We start from the raw sequence: 16,162 nt of genomic DNA, 5'->3' as shown, positions 1-16,162 counted from the left end.
CACATCGAGAAAGTTTGCAACTGTCAAACTTTCCTGATATTTCGCTGAGCATCGACCACAACCTGAACATTGTGAACTATTTTGACAATAGCAATTAGCAGTCACGGATAGCGTGGTTTATTTATTTTTGTTCATAATAGTTGCTGCGGGACTGGTATTGTATTCAAGCAACCGAAAACAAAGAGGTTTCTTCGTGAAAAAATAAAAATGACAACACATGTCATGTCACGGAGTATTTGCTAATGCAAACGCAGGTGGGTTTATGATAGTGTGAACGTTATTATCGATGACCATCACTGAAGTATTGCGGCATCAATACCAGGAGACAGCGATATAGTGTGAATAAGCCTTTAGAGGCAACCCTTATTGGCTATCAATGAGTAGCATTCATGTTGAATGCTAAATGGTTTTTCGCGGTGACTCGCCTCATGGTAGCCACTACTTTATTTCTATACTTTTATGCTGTTTGTTTTCATGATTATATTATTTTTCACCTTAAAGAGTTTGGTGTAGATAATCAACTGTTCAATAATGCCTACACAGTGCTTGTGTAATAATGTACATGTATGTCATAAACATGATAGATTTCTTTTAACTGATACAATTACATGCCCTATTCTTTTTTAAACTAAAATGGTTCATCCAACAAGATTACCTCAACACTTCATACTTTGCAAGAAAGATTTGTGAAAATTTTAAGTCTACCAACTAAATTTACTTTGAGCCAAAAATCCAGAAAACATTTAAAAGTTGTTTTTAGAAAAATAGTTTCTTACGTCTTGTCAACTAAGTGCTCCATGAAGTGATCATGTCCACAAATGTAGAGGGCAGCCTTCTGGTTAACCATTTCACTACGTATTTTGTTATACATGGGAGCTGTTGAAGAGCCACTGCCATGGGAGCCAGAAGAGAACACTGGATGATGTCCAATCACAATTATCCAATCCGACTTGGAGTTTCCTGATGTGACAGAAAAACAAGCCGGTTCTACTGTATGTCCCAGAGTTGTTTATTAGACTTTAAGACCACACAGGATCAGTTATTTTGAAGCATAGTTATAATTTGAAATATATTCGCCTAGTTCAATTTCATATGGCAAGATTTGGACTCAAGTGGTTCATTGCGCTGCCAGAACACAGAAGAGCAACAAGCTTGAGACGTTATTATAAATTTAAAGTACTTTGTCTGTTTATCTAATATCAACCTTTGACATTTTTATAAATAGTAAATCGGGAGGATGAACAGCGCAATACAAAAAAAGAGTAAAATGTGCTGAATGGAACTCAAGAGACATTTCATCACGACAATTTTTTTGTAAGAGGCAATGGATTCTTCCGAAGCACTTACACACATCCAAATGTTGTTGCAGATAGTTTTACTACGGCAAATTCCAAGTTTATCAAATATTCTATAGAATATTCTGTAGTGTTTAGTTTAGTATAACAAGAGATTACAATAATATAATAAGTTATAGTAAGATATTTAAAGAGTATTAACTATTACACTTGTTCAGGTTCTTCAACAATCACTGTTTGCAGAAATATAATTATCAAATAATTTTATGCATCTGTGAAATGAATAACACTAAAAAGCAGATATTGGACAGGTTTGAACTCCCTTTTACTAATTTATTTGCTCAAAAACAGGTTAAGCCTATTTTTGTTTCAATATCCAGATGTTAGTGAGAACAGGTATTTGTATCTTGCTTACGCAGAGTATAAGAAAAACATAAAATCTTTCAATATTATAGCTTTACATATAATTTAAAGCTAAATGAATTTTATGGAAAGTATGACAATGAACTGAAAGTTTTTAACCAAATATTCAAACTGCTGAAAAGTTTTATCAAGTAGGTATGTATATTCTTTTACCCATTTAATAGGGGCTTATAAAAAATCATGGATAATCTAATATTTTATTGATTTAAAATACTGCTATATTTTATTGATGATAGCTGTGTCACTAGCAAAAATTTCATGCATTGATAGACCTTTTAATTGCAGCGCTATTGCAGAAAAAGAGACCGCTTTTAAACTTCCATAAAACTTTTTCCTAAAGTATTACATCGTATGAGCATCGAAATCTTTTACTGCCCAATTGAAAACGCTGAACAAACCAGAGAATTATAAATGAAATCTTACACAGTTATCATAAATGGGGCATCATAGACATAGACTTTTGTAAGGCAAGCACTAAGTCAACAGTTGATACATGTTTTCATCAGGTAAATAAACATATCAGTGAAGGTAACTCGAGCAAGTTACAAATAAGCATTTCTTATTTATCTATAAATTTATTATCTATGAATTCATTACTAAACAATTTTTGATGAATGTATGAGCAACCAAAACACGAAAAAATAGAAAAGTGTTAAAACTTAATTTAATAATAAAATAACCATAGCAGACTTACTAATCTCCTGTCTGAACCAGTTGTGCTGATGAAAATCATGCACATTCTGTATTGGAGTAGTATCGAGGAAAATAAAGTGGACATCTTGGTTGTCGACAGCGTAGTGCATAGAGTAGTAGAGGCTCGGCATCACCCACCGTTTGTCTATGTCTCCATGCATCACCTGATTTGGTGCATTACCTTCAAAATATCAGGCATACCACTCGTGTAACATTTCAAGTGTTTCTTCATGCGTGTATTCAGTTCTCAACTGAGAAAAGTTACAGAATCTGCCAGCAAACAAGTTTTACTCTCAACAGAGAAAGCAAAAACAAACAAAACAAAGCTTTATGATGTTTTGTTATTGAAAGCTTTCAATTTCATGAACTGTGTGGTAAAAAAAACTGTGTTGTTTGAATAAAATAGTTACAAGATCTCTGTTTAAAATTTTTGCTCTCGTCATAAAGAGTTTTAAGTTTTCTACTATTCAATTAAAATAGAAATACTTCTCCTGATTAAAAGTTTATTCACATATGAGGCTAAAACCAATTTATTTAACAAAGAGTGAAAAATGAGTGAGACCTAACTAAAAATCTTACACCGACTATCTGATTGAAGGATCTTAGTCTGTTTGTTCCTCACTCTTCTTCATAATAATAAACACCACCTTAGGTAACAATAAAGCTTTAGTAAATGCAATGAAATTAAGCTAGTCAAAAATGTCTTAAAAAGAAAAATGCGATTTGGCGGGGTGTGAAAGCATGACTTAAACAACTTGGAAGATAACTGTTTAAAATAAATCAAAATTCTGGTCAGAGGTCATAGTATGACTTGCCAAATTGCTTCTATCTTATATCTATGCAGGGTGACAGCTCTGTTTGGCTATGAAATCTCAAAACCATGTAAAATTCAAGGCTAGAATGGCTTCTCGTAACCGCAGCTTTTGAAACTGATTGCTCCAATAAACCGACTACGTAATACAAACCATTCTGATGATCGTGATTGCCTTCAACAACCAGCCAAGGATGTTGCAGAGCCTTATGACTGTAAACATTTTTCCAAGTTGTCAAAAACTGACGATCGTTCTTGCTGGTCACTCCCGACTCATAAAAATTGTCTCCTACAAAAACGTTTTCCATTATAAAGATGTTTTTTAGTAAATCATGTGACAAAATGTTTCTGCATTATAACTAAAAGCAGTTTGACTGTAAGCAAACAAAAACCAGACTGGCTAATCTTAGCTACCATATTTGGTGGCCTATAAGATGCACGCTCGTTACCTAAAAATGGCCTGAAATTTTTTTGCATCTTACACTATATAAATAATGCAAGCTCAGCATTTGAGAATTTTGGCTAAAATTCTACATGAAAATGTCTCACAGATGTCTTAGTTTAGCCTAAAATTAGTCAAGACTCGAAACATTACATTTAAAATTCATAAAAATGGTCTTCTGCAAAATGTTTCCCAATAAAACTATGCTGTCAGATTATGCTGTCAGAACTTGAGAAATCTTGATTTGTAGATCATGATCTAAACTCTCATGACCTACCAACTGAGATCGTAAAGGCTGAACCATGCTTTTCAGCCCAATTTCCGAGTTCTTTAGCCACATCACTCTGTGGGCTCCCTGTTATACCCCAGTCTCCCACGACAGTGAACACAAGTTTATTGTTTGTTGAAAGTGTCATCATACTTGATGTTACTTTTGTAGCCGCAACAGCTAAAAATACATAAACCAGATAAATACGACAAAACTAGTGATGAGAATAACAGTAGTATCATGATTACAAAATATCTTTTGTAAATAATAATACGATTGATAGTTAAATTGTAGATAGCAGAAACCTGAATGACTTAGAATATAAAACAAACTAATTTTTAGCTTATTTGTTAAATGAAAAAATGAGACCTTTAGCTAAATAAAGTGCTCACTTTTTCTGTTGCACTAGCAGTTTAAATCAGACAATGGTAAGAACCTGGCAGCAATTTAACAAAAACTACCAGCTGAGTTTAGACTGTTAGTATTTCCTTCGGGTGTTCAATTAAACTGCTAAATTGGAGAATTTTGCTGGTAAGGTTTTTATTTGTGTTTTTGCCAAATATGTATCACACTCTGGCTTTGATTTCAAATCACAGGAAATTTCACAAACCTCGAACTTGATAAACAGCGTTTGCCCAACCTCCTCCACAACCTTGCTGGTCATTTCCTGTGCACGCCGCATCGCAGTTGCTTTCATCTGTGATTCCATACAGACCATAGTTGTTATCACATCTGCACTCTGTCCTACAAAATAATATATATTACTGTATTAGCAAAAATACACAAAGTTCAACACTTACGTGATTTACTTTAATATAAAATATACTATAATAACTTGTATTTAGTTAGCTGTTACATAACTTTGTGTAGCATCGCACCCTGTTAGATCATATCAGATTATATAATATCATATGATGTTTTATTTATGTCATATTACACTATGTTACATTACACTGTAATATATTGTTTCATTCTTTCATTTAATATTCTAACATCTTACAAGCTCATTGTATAAAACTAGAAGCAAAATCGTATTAATCACAGACTATCAACTAGCTTCGTGCCTTCACCGGACACAAAAACTCTCGCAACTCAAATCCTTTACCTGAATTTGCTCATTCAAATATACTGACATTCAAATTTACTGACATATTGAAATCGCCTAAAATATTGGAGGCAGTGTCAAGGTCATGCTTTCTCTCAAAAGATCTACACTATAAGCTGGCCAGTTTAAAGATAAACAACATTTAGTTTTAGTTTGCGTGTCCTGAGAACTGCAGTCGCTAATTTTTTGAAAAGTCAGTTAATACGAATGCTCATTCCATAAAGTATTTCTTACCCAGCTTGTAAGGCCATATACTTATTTTTGTAACCACTGCAGAAATTGAAGCATCTTTCTATGGTCATCCCTGAGTAGTTTGCTAACTTATGGTAGCTCGTGAGGTCTCTGGGTCTCTGATCATTGTAGCATCCAATGTAGACCCATTTTCCTAAGACAAAGTCACATCTTGTAAAAGAAGCAAGTAAGAATATAGAAATCAGAAAAACCAGGTCTCAAAAATATTTATCAATAAGTCCCATGTTTTTGTAGTGGGTGTGTGGTATATGGTGTATTGTATGTGGTGCGTGGTATGTGGTGCGTGGTGCATGACGTGTGGCGTGTTGTGTGTAGTGTTTTGTGTGCAGTGTGCGATGTGTGATGTGCGGTGTGTGATGTGTGATGTTTGGTTTGTGGTGTGTAATGTGTGGAGTGAGATTTGGTGTAGTATGTGTGTTTGGAGTATGCATTGCAGAGTATATAGTGTATAGGGCATGGGATGTGAGGTATGGGACATGGTGTGTAGGCTTGATAGTGCTTTGTGCATTGTGTGTGGTGCATGGTGCGTGGTGTGTGGTGCATGGCGTGTGGTGTGTGGTGCGTGGTGCGTAGGGCCTAGTGTGATACGTGGTGAGTGTTGTGGCGTGATATGGTGTGGTGCAATAGCTGTTGTGGTGTGTGTCAGTCTGAATAAATTCTATGCGTTTCAAAGTTTATTTGACAGATTTTATTTAACCTTCGCACACGAGTACTACATGCGATTTGTCAGGTCGCTAAAGTATTTGGTCTCAAGACTAGTTTGTAAAAATCAGTCTTTTAAACACCCACATGTGTGCGCTCTCTGTGTGAAAGCGACAAAATGAGCCAGAAAATGAAAATGAGAAATTTAAGAAAATGAGTCTCAACTATCAAAAATGTAAATATCAAAAATACGTTTTCCTAAGAAAATGGCTAAATTTAAAATAATTTACTCATTATGAGCTCTGAAAAGAAAAACAGGAAACAATGTGGCCACTAACTAATGCTTGTTATGTGTGAGATCAGACAATATCCCGCATACAGTAGTTTTTTTACCAAAAATGCTCTTGAAAAAGTGACCCTAGGGCACTAATTACCTCGGCTTTTCCTACTTCCATTAAAAAATGAAAAATTTGAACCAAATATTGAAATATAAATATGGCTGCTTGATGTATATAATCTTTAAGTCATTTTAAGCTTTGCCTTACATTCCATAAACAGAAATCCCTTTACATACATCAGCTATAAAGCAACTTTACAGTAGTTACAGTGGCTATAAAACTACTGGTAAAGTTTTATGCTGAACACTATACCAGAGCCCACGGTGTATTCATGTCTATGATTACAAGTAATACCAGCTCAACTGTAGAATTTATAGAAAAAGAGATTATGCTGTTTATACAGGTCATATTCAGCAATTAATTTTACAGATGCAAACCAAAAAGCTGAAGTCAAAAAGCTGAAAAAGAAATGGTTGCTGCAGATAGACAACAGATGACGCCAGAGAGAACGTACAAGAACTTCAACCTTTTGACAGGTTTGAGCTGAATACAAACTTTTGAAACATTTGAGATACAGCAAAAACAACAGAAGTGATACTCTGGTAAAAAGCCGCAGGTTTACTAAAATAACTTTACATATATTAGTTGTAAATAAACAAAACAGCCGTTACATTAGCTATAAAGCTAAATGCTATGACTTGTACAAAAGTAAACGAGAAAGCTGAAGTCTACCTGTGGATGAAATGGCTGCTGCAGAGAGGCAACATACGATGCCAGAGACAATGTACAAGAACTTCAACATCTTTGACAATCCTAAAATGAATCTAGTTTTGAGCAATACAGTAGCAGTCAGAGCAGCAGAAGTTATTATCTCTATGAGTATAAGCTGAGAAGCAGCAGATGTCTCAGCAGATTTTCAAAGCTTAACTTTGAAAATTTTATTAAGAATAATAACTTGTTTGTTTTTGTAAGTGTTCAATTTACAAATGCATCTCTTTGTTGCACTTCAGTACGTTAACACATTTGTAATCAATCTATGATGTGAAATCTGCTCTTTTCTTGTTGATTGTTCAGCCATCACATTACAAAATTGCATCACAAGAAAAAACTACTGCAGCATGTTTTTTCTTACTTTTGAGAGCTTGAGAAATCTTGCAGATAGGTAAATACTGTGATGAGTAGATAACCATTAAGAATTTTATTACTTTATTAGAATTTTATAATGATAAAAACCACAGTATTAAACAGCTCAAGTACATAAAAAATAAGAAGTTTTTCATAAAAGTTTATGTCATGTTTGTTCAAAAGATGAATGTAAAGACGCTCATTTGTTTTTATAGCTTTTAGAAGTACCATTTGTAAATGGTGCCAAATATTTAATTGAGTATAAAGAATATTGGTTTCTGTACAAAACTGTTGACAGGAAAATTTGTTACTTTTGAGAGACCAGATGTGAGACAAACAGCTAACTTGCAGAATCAAACATGTTTTTAGCAATGAGGTATCTCAGACTGATAATTCCAGTTTATAAAACCTACTGCTATAAAGCCACTAAACTAGAGCATTGCACTTTGCCATCGTTGTAGCAAAATAAAGTTCCAAAACCACTTGCTGGCTTGAATTTTGCTGCTGATAACATCTGAAGTACAAGCATTTATAAATTAGCTCTAAAGTCATGTTTAAGACCAAATTAATAATCAATGAATCAGCATGAGTACAATCAGTATTTACAATGTGTTGATGAGGAAACTGTGAGCTTATTTTCTAATGAAGCGTTTTGTGAATTGATGGGCAAGAAATTAGAGTGGGATGCCACCCATAAGCCAGTTGTTGCCAAACAGATCTTTGACAGTAATGTGCAGTGACATAGTACATTCAATCTAAGCAATAAGGACACATATTTGCCACCGTCCTCCAGTCCCAAAATTCTTTTTGATATCGTGTACAAGGTTTTCCCTTTGACCCGGTAAAATGGCAGCTTACGTGCTGAAGGAGCAGTGTAGCCATCTAGAAGCAAGATAGCTTTATCGCAGACAGCTTTATTTACCAGAAAAAAACTATGCTGCCAATATTGCCTAGCACCCCATCTAGAAGCGTGTGTCATGCATCTCCCACAAAGTGACTCAGTTTCTTGCTGTTGTAACCAGTTTTTTAAAGCATTTTTTTTAAACATTACCTGCTGCTCCTGTCTGTTGGGTGATTGGAGAACATAAATTATGAGCTCATAATCATTCGAAAGCTTCAGCAGTTTATTTTTAACCAACATCAGGCTATGGTTAAAACAGCATTCTTCAATGGGAGTTTCTGGTCTTAAGCCCAATGATGAGTTTGGAGAAGTATATCTTTAACCAAATGCTTTTCCAGATGGTTGGATATACCACGGTTGGCCAACATGATGCCAAATAAGCGACGCAATTGAAAAAGTGAACATACAGCTGTAGTATACTATAAAGTGTCTCTTCCATGGTGTGCCATCTTCCAACAGCCTCTACCAACTGCAACTCTCTTGAAAAATGCTTCAAAAATCTCCTAAAGCCTGGTTCCCATATACGCCTCAAGCATTGGTGACAGCACCGCAGGGCTATCAGCGGTGAAATGTGAACCTACGCGTCGAGTACCACCAGTAGTTGCCGGTGGTCAATGCAAGAGTTCAGCGCTGTTCAACTTTTGTGAAAAGCTGCAGGCAAAACCTTCCCAAAACGCACTGCACAGGTGAAGGTCAGCACTTTTGAAACAGCATGGCGAGCGGCCATTTTTATGCAATCATCAGCAATGCAGCTTTATGTGAACATTAGCCGCCGAACCTTGTGCCGCAAGTGTTTTGCTGCGTGAGATTACAGTCGGAGTCTCACATTCGATATGGGAACGAGGCCTTATACAGGTAAGAGGTTCTAAAATGACACATGACCATCAGCATGGGGAAGTAGAACTTACAAAAAGCATTCACATTTATTTGGGTGAACAATATGGTATACCCGAGCAAATGCATTCATTTGGTGCACACCAGAATAGTCAAGAACTGCGGCTTTTTAAAGAGGTCACTCTCAGTGTTTTGCTGACCTGTGTAACAGACTGGCTGGTGCCAACACAACTAAATTTTGGTGAAGTCAACTTCTACAAGTAGCGGAAAAATACTGTCAGACTTGCAAGTTTTGTACAAGAGCCGTGACTCATAATTTTCTATGGTTCCCTTTCAATAGTACCATCTGGATATCACAATCATTTATACGTATCAAAGAGTGTTCAGTTCCTTTGCACCACTCTGCTCATCACCAATGCTCTTCTATATTACTCATAAGAACCTCCCGATTTTGTCAGATAAAATTTTAGTAATATAAGTTGTTGCAGTTTTTTTCACTTTTCAATTTACCATAACAAGTTTGGCACTGTTAGCCATCCCAACCTGGTTATATAATTTTATCTAACACTGTGTGATGCGTTCAACTTGACTGAATACAGACAAAAAGAAATCATTTAGCATTTTTTGCATATATTTAACAAATATTGGTGGCATCCAGTGCATTCAATTAACCAACAACAGCATTTCCATTGGTGGATCTGGGGTTTCTCTTTGTGAAACTGTTTAGTTCTTTTCCATATTGGTCAACGAACGTAACCTTAGCTGTGTCTCCTTCTATCTCTACACCTGCAAACCCATAGGCTGAGCTCCAGAACTTGCTTGATGCACCCTTTTTCTGTATGTTTCTTTTGGCTGAAGAACTTTTACTAGTTCGGTGCTTGGCAGCAGATCCAGAAATAACATAGTCAACTATCCCACTGCAAAAAAGAACAAAGCTTCTGTTCGCTGTTCGTAGATATATCCCGCTATTTCACTATTAGCTGAACTCTGACCTGATTACCACTGTTTACCACAGTTATTTCTAAGCAGTAAAAACAATGAAGTCTAAATATGTTATTTGTTGCCAACCACTGTCTCACCATTTTCGTATCATTTACCAGGAGCTCACTCTGGTGCTCGTTATATACCGAATACTCTGATGGTCTCAATTACTAGCAAATAAATGAGCACTTGATGTTTAGCTTTAACCTTCCCTTAGTTCTTGCTCCTGCCAAAAGCTTCTAGTTTACCAAGTTACTCTATTTAATTTACTAAATCAAAGTCTGATTGAGACAAGAAAGAAGTGAAGCCCTATTCAAGTGTAGCAGTTTTTGTAGCAGTTTGGTGTTATTACGTACTTAAAAAATACCTGCCAACTAAAGCTTCATTTGAAGCAATATTCTATAAATTTTAGATTCATATTTTGTAAGAAAGATTTTTAGACATTTATAAAGTCTACCGACTAAATTTACTTTGGGCGAGAAAGTCAGACAACATCTAAAAATTTTTTTTATGAAAAAAGAAAGTTTCTTACGTCCTGTCAACTATGTGTTCCATGAAGTGGTCATGTCCACCAATGTAGAGAGCAGCTTTCTGGTTAACCATCTCACTACGTATGTTTTTATACATGGGAGCTGTGGAAGATTCACTGCCATGGGAGCCAGAAGAGAACACTGGATGATGTCCAATCACAATTATCCAATCCGACTTGGAGTTTCCTGATATGACAGAAAAACAATCCGGTTGTACTGTATTTCTCAGAGTTGTTTATTAGACTCTAAGAGATTTCAATAACAGTTATTTTGAGTTATTGTTATAATTTAAAATACTTGGTCTATTTTATTTTCATATGACATTTTTACCTTGCTATAATAGTAAATTACTATAATTTTCATCCATGAGAAAATGAACAGCTTGAAAATAATATGATAAACATAGAAAAAATGCCAACTGAAACACCAAAGATTGTTTCACTGCAACAGAGCTTTTTAAAATCTGCAACAGACGTTTTAGAACCACCTGCACAGAACCACATTTTGTTATAAACATTTGTAGTGAATTTTTCCTGCTGCAAGTATCCACTAGAAGGTTCTGCTGTATAGAATTTTTAGTATTTAATTTAGAAATAGCGTATAACTGATAGAATACTAACAAATGCACCTGTTCAGGTTATATAAACATCAAATTTTGCAAGGCTATGATATCATAATAATTTTAGGCGTTTATCAAAAAATTTCAATTCAAAACCGGTAGATATGTTTTTAACGCTTTAAAAATGACTCGATTACATTCAGTTTTTATCCAGAAAATAGCAATTTATTTCATAATATTTTTGCACCATAGATCATGTAAGAGTTAATTCAATTTTGTATTTAAGTACACAACACCACAATTCAATTCTCACTTATTTAATTATCCGAACTTCAACGAGTCGGTTCAACTCAATTCAATTCACCCAAATATACAAAATCAATTCTCTATCAATTCTTACATAAAATTGACTTATGGCAATATATCAAACTAGCAATAAACCACATTCACTAACTTATGCATACATTAGCTCAGCCTATTGACTGTTTGTACAGCAAATATCAACACTTTCATTAAGGATTTCATTGCTCATTTGTATGGATTAAGTCAGGCTGAAAACCTTTTTGCTAGCATCCACTGAGTATTTTTTATTGTAAATGCTAGAGTTTCTGTCATGGAACTTTAATTTAAAGTTTTGTAAAACCATAAAAAAGAGAAAAAATTCATTTTGAACAAAAAACAAAATATTTATTGTTTTCGTAGTTTGGTGAAACCGGCTTCAAAAGAAAAACACTATCATTTTTGCAGTTTATTTAAAACGCGGACACACATTCTCTAATATAAATATTTATTCATCAGAAATTATTAGGTCCAGTGTTGAAACATTTCACAAAAACAAATATGTTTAAGTCACTGTTTACAATTTTTCTTTGCATTCATCTTAAAATAGAAGTATAATAAAATTTGGAAACCATGATTTTATGCTGTGACTTCTGAGTAAAACAACCAACAGGTTTGTTTGTTTGGCAAAATAGTGACCCAATATTTTAAAACTTATTGTAGCAACATTTTGGATCTGTTAACTCTGTGATCCAAAATGTTTTTGTATAGGCACTTATATGCCTATACTTTGTATAGGCACAGAGCCGTTATAAAAGCTTTCCAACAGAATAAACAACACACACGATCCGTTTTGATGACTTTCCTTAACTGAAAGAGTTAGCATAAAACTAAACATCTCTCTGAATGACTAGCACAAATATGCCTAACAAAGTTATATTGCTTGCACTACAACCAAAATGGTATAACTAAGCTTATTGCCAATTTGCAGTCAAACCACAGAACTACACTAAATTAATTCATAGCGCATATTATCGACCAACAAATATATACGGTGATATCAAGGATCTTGTAGAAATGCGTGTAGCTGGCAACATTGGACTGCACTGGCATCTTCTCTTTGGCGAGCATCAAATATCAGATTGGTTTACTTAGGATATCACTGTCCGAGGTGGACTTTTGTCAAGGTAGTAGTCATCAATTTGCCTTTAGTAGTCATCAATCATGCATTTTGCCTCAAGCCATTTTAATTATTAAAAATAAAGAATTGAATCAGCTCGTTTATGATGACAGTAACGAACGAATAATTCAATTTTTGTTAGTGGGATTCATCGAGTCAATTCAATTCATTTGTGAGTTGAGCCTGAAGGCTTGCTCCAGCAAGCATGTTAACTTGAGTGTTCATTTCTAAAAATTGGTATTAAACACTTTTTTTATTAGTTTATTTATCAAAGAGCTGGTGAAGTCTATTTTCTACCCTCATCTCTAGATATTAGTGTAGACTGGTTGCATCTCACTTGTACAGAGTAAAAGGAAAACATGAAATCTTTAAATATCACAGCACATGTTTAACAATAAGTGTTACAAATAACTGAAAGTTCCTAATCAAATACTCAAACTGCTGAAAAGTTTCATCAAATAAACTTGGTTATTTCTTTTAGCACTTAATACCATGACAAAATGTAGCAGCCTGAAAAATATTTGTGGATTTTGTAATTAAGTATTTATTCAAAATATTGCTATATTGTATTTTATTGAGGATAGCATGCCTTGATTCACGGTACTATTGTGAAAAAGTACAACTTCTAAACTTTAACAAAAACATAATATTAAATTTGTCTTAAAATATTACACAGAAAGAATGTTGAAATCTACTCTTACCGCCTACTTGAAACCGCTGCTTATCAAACCAGAGAATTCTAAATGAAGGTCTACACAAATAATATAGACAAAACATCAAAAAGTTTTGTAAAGCTTGTCAATTGTCAACTGTCACTACGTGCTTTCTTAAAATAAATACACTTCTCTTTAAAGTGAACTTGACTAAACTACAATGTAAATATACTTATCATCGATCTATAAACCTATTGTCTATGAATTTATTCCTCAACTTTCCCCGGTGAATGAATGAGCTATCAGAATACAAAAGGACGGTAAAGTGTTAAAACGTTATTGTTTATAACTGTTCACTTTATATTTATAACTATTTTTAATATTTATATACTTGGTTATAAACATGACCCGGTTATATGATACTTACTAATCTCTCGTTTGAACCAATTGAACTGGTGGTATTCATAGTCATTCTTTATTGGATCAGTATCGAGGAAGATAAAGTGGACATCTTGATTGCCGACAGCGTAGTGCATAGAGTAGTAGAGACTCGGCATCACCCACCGTTTGTCTATATCTCCGTGCATCACCTGATTTGGTGCATTACCTTCAAAATATCGGACATACTGCTCGTGTAACATTTCAAGTGTTTCTTCATGCGTGTATTCAGTTCTCAACTGAGAAAAGTTGCAGAATCTGCCAGCAAACAAGTTTTACTCTCAACAGAGAAAGCAAAAACAAACAAAATAAAGTTTTATGGTGAGTACCTTTCAATTTTATAAACTGTGTGGTATAAAGAAATGTTTTGTTACAATGAAATAATTACAAGCTTTTACAGCTTTCTAGTGCCAAAAATTGCAATATCTACAATAAAATAATTTTTTGTTCAGATGCACTGTTTTAGAAAAATACTTTTTAATGAGCTGCTTTTGTATCTACTATTTTTATCATATTTTAAACAGAAAAAAGTTTGATAAACCTATTTTGGCTGTATATATATACAGTATGTCAACAACTGTTGACCTGCACAAAATATTATACCATCCTGACAGTTTATAGAGCAATATTGGCAGCAGAATCTTTCCTGTTGAGCATTGGTCGTAGTGTGCATGCAATTAAATGATTGGTATGTTGTGTTACAATAATTATGTTTATTTTTCGCTAGATAAAACTTGACTAACTTTGCATGAATATATTAAAATGTTTGTTGGGTAAAGCTCTGGAAGTAATGATGAGTTTTTATTATGTTAGCTGTCATCACTGATTAGTAGAATCTATCAGCTGAAACAAACTTAGCACAGAAAACATGAAAAACATAAAACAAAAAATAAGTTTTATGATGAGCACGTTTATATTTTATGAACTGTGGGATGATAAGACATGTTTGTTATATTAAAATAATTACAAACTGACTTTTAAAAATTATTGCTCAGAGCATAGGGAGAGTTGTGTTTAAACTTTGTCAATCAATTAGAATGAAAAATACTTTATTTATTTCTTTTATTAGGCAACAAGAAAGCTTTAGTAAATGCAATGTAATTAAATTAGGCAAATACTGCTTTTAAGCTAAAATGTGACATTTAAATGTGTTAAAAAGCATGACATCATTGGCCTGGGAGACTAGTTAAACTCAATCAAAATGCGGGTCAGAGGTCAGAGCGTTTTAAATTGCATTCATCTTACGTCCCCACAAAATGACAGCAATGTTTGGCTATATGACCTGGAAGACATGTTCAATCCAAAACCAAAATGGCTTTTTGCAGCTAGTTCTAAGTGACTGCTCAGCCTACCAATACAAACCATCATGATAGTCGTGATTGCCTTCAACAACGAGCCAAGGATGTTGCAGAGCCTTATGGGTGTAAAAATTCTTCCAAGTAGTCGAAAACTGACGGTCGTTCTTGCTGGTCACTCCTGACTCATAAAAATTGTCTCCTGCAAAAATATTTGTCGTTATAAATACATGTTTCATTAAAACATGCGATGAAATATTTTTGCATATAAAATCAAGAGCAATTTGACTATAAGTAAACAAAGACCAGATACCGATATATACTAATCTCACCTACTATCTATCACCTACCATATTTAATGGCCTATAAGATGCACCTTTTTATCAAAAAAATGGCCTAAAATTCTTCTGCATTTTATATACATAACTAGATGGAAGCCCAGAAATTTCCGGGTAATAAAAGTCTTTGCACAAAAAATGTACTTTTATTTGACATATAACAATGGTTAGCATTCTAACTTTCAAACTTCATATCATGAGAAAAGTGCTTTGTGCAGGTCAAATAAGGTAAGAAACAAAATAAAACAACTATAAAAGGGTTTAAATGTAAATGCAAAATAGTTAGAAAGTAATAGCTCAATTAAGTCGGTTTTGCTACAATTACCATTAAAGAAGATTTGTTAATGATACAATTAATACAAACTGAGAAAATAAAAATCCTGAGCATGCTGAATTAATAGTATAACAATTGTACATAAAATGGTGTGTGCATAAAAAGGTTAATGTTCAAACAGAAGCTATCCATCGAAACTTTGAATACGACGATACTGGTACCTCTCGATACAAGGTCTGAGATGCTGGTAAAACTAAGATACCGGACTGTCTTGGTCTGGTATTTTGTCTGACCAAACAGAGAGAGAATGTAGAGGCTATTCCTACTCAAGGTAATACAATTGCTTACGTGAAAAGTATTACTGATTTAGCAATCTAACCTTACGAAAAACCTGATATAGAAGTGTAACGCACATTTCAAATTGAAACGACACATTTCAAAATTACAAATTGAAAAATTGGGTAATAGTAGGGAAAGTTTTCAAACAGGTTCAAAAACTAACAATG

This window comes from Watersipora subatra, chromosome 9 (genome assembly GCF_963576615.1).
Source record: "Watersipora subatra chromosome 9, tzWatSuba1.1, whole genome shotgun sequence".
In the NCBI taxonomy this organism is placed as follows: domain Eukaryota; kingdom Metazoa; phylum Bryozoa; class Gymnolaemata; order Cheilostomatida; family Watersiporidae; genus Watersipora; species Watersipora subatra.
This window is presented reverse-complemented; position numbering follows the sequence as displayed.